Consider the following 2,074-nt stretch of genomic DNA (forward strand, 5'->3'; position numbering starts at 1 on the left):
GGGGAGCAAAGCCAAGAGGGAAGAAAGGACATGATAAAAGGAGAGAGATTTGCCATGCTTTGTCTCTCTCGTCCATCTACATCTACAGACACCCCCACACCAAGCAACAGAAGCGCTGATGAAAGGGGAGAGCCTGGCTGAAAAGCCACCAGCCGGCCTGTGGGGAGAAGCATCTAAGTTTATAAGGGCATTGAAAGGGTTAAGATCAGCTTAGAGTGCATTTTGATTTTATTTCACAAAAACAATGAGGAGTCCGGTGACGCCTTAAGAACTAACAGATTTATTTGGACACAAGCATTCGTGGGTAAAAAGCCCACTTCTTCAGATGCATGGAGTGAAAATTGCAGATAGAGGCATAAATATATATTGGAACATGACATGAAGGGAGTTACTGTACAAGGGGAGAACCAGTGTTGAAGGTTAATTCAGTGGATGTGGTTCTCTCCCAGTAATTGACAGGAGATGTCAATACCAAGAGAGGGAAAATTGTTTTTGTAGTGAGCCAGCCACTCCCAGTCGCTCTTCAAGCTCAAATTAATGACATTAAGTTTGCAAATCAATTGTAACTCTGCAATTTCTCTTTGAAGTCTGTTTTTGATGTTTTTTGAATGGCTACTTTGAATGGCTATGTTTAATTGTGTTATTGAACATGAACATATAAATATGTAATGGAAGTCCCATGTGGTCCAGTGGTTAGGATTCTTGGCTTTCCCCTAAGCAGCTTGGGTTCAATTCCCAGCATGGAAACAATACAGAGCTTTTGCTTGGAGGGGAGGCAGGGAATGAAAGGAATGGGAAGGGATCCTGCCAGCAGCGAAGCTGGACAGTGTTGGGAGCAGTACTGGATTTGACGTGGTGCCATAGTGCTGGGCCCAAGCTCAGAAGGGGCCTGTAACACTAACTTCTTGCCCTCTGCAGAAACGGAGCCTCAGAGCAGCCTGGATTCAGCGTGGGAGCTGAGACCCCACAGGGCCCTGGGAGTTGTAGTTCCTTGGCCAGCTACCTGCCTTGGAGCAGAGAATGAATATTTCCCAGCATTCCCTTGGCTGCTATCAACAGGAAAGGGAGGGGGGAAGATGTGAGACTGCAGCTTGCTGTGGCTGTGGGGCTGGCTGCTAGAAGGGGGTGGCACTGTGAATGGGGAACAGGTGTGCCCAAGGAGTAGAAGGCTTTGGCCCAGGTAGCATCCTCAGAAGACTTCCCCAGACTGGCTTAGGGATGCTGGTGTGACCTCACCTGGCAGCCCCCAAAGAAGGAACTGGGTGGACTAACTGGACAGGGCCCCTCTCTATCTGAAGCCTGGTAAGGGAGGTACGTGGATCTCACCAGAAGGTAAAATGGTAAGTAAGGGAGGGGAGGCTCTACTGGACCTGGGAACCTTCAGATACAGTACAGGAGGATTTCCACTTCTGAGCCATGAAAATAGAAACTGACTTTTCCTTTCCAGATGTATCTAATATTCAGAAAGGGAATCTAGCCCCTGCCTTCCAGATCTGAACACTTCAAAATTCAGGGGTCCTCAAGCTTAGTTTGGGCAGCTGTTACTTCATTTCTCCCAAATCAAACATGCTGATCCACTGTCATTTGTTGTAGAAAAAGTAGGATAAAATTGAGCAAAAAATGCTAGTGTCTTCCCAGTGCTCTCTAGGGCTGGAATTGCTATTTTCAACAGCCATTGCCATTTTCCTTTATCTTTGTTTGTTTAAAAGGAAGACAGTGATATTGCACTGGCAAATTCCCCATAGAAACAAAGAATGGAACAAAATAATAATAAAGGCACCTCAACTTTTCCTCATTTATGGAGGACAGTCTTACAATATGGATCCAGACATCTTCCAGTCACACAAGCTGAAAATTGTTCCACGTTACTGCAGTTCTGTAGCCATGCAGGAACCAGTCTTGCCTGTGCTCTATGCACATCCAAAATCCCTGCTGAACTCAGAAGCGCCTTGCTTTTGTGACCATCCCACCTGATCCGTTCAGCCCTTGTAAATGAAGCAGGTTCACATGTAGGAATTGGGTGGAAAGCGTCTCAGAAAAAGTTAGCTGCTGTAGGAGGTGTTGCTAATTCACT

General features: G+C 46.2%; 1 non-coding gene across 1 annotated transcript; it reads left to right on the forward strand.

Moving 5' to 3' along the window:
- Positions 1-675: 675 nt before the first annotated feature.
- TRNAE-UUC lies at positions 676-747 on the forward strand. Its single transcript has one exon. It is a non-coding gene; the product is annotated as a tRNA-Glu (tRNA).
- Positions 748-2,074: the final 1,327 nt, after the last annotated feature.

The sequence above is a fragment of the Gopherus evgoodei genome, unplaced genomic scaffold (genome assembly GCF_007399415.2).
Source record: "Gopherus evgoodei ecotype Sinaloan lineage unplaced genomic scaffold, rGopEvg1_v1.p scaffold_46_arrow_ctg1, whole genome shotgun sequence".
Lineage (NCBI taxonomy): Eukaryota > Metazoa > Chordata > Testudines > Testudinidae > Gopherus > Gopherus evgoodei.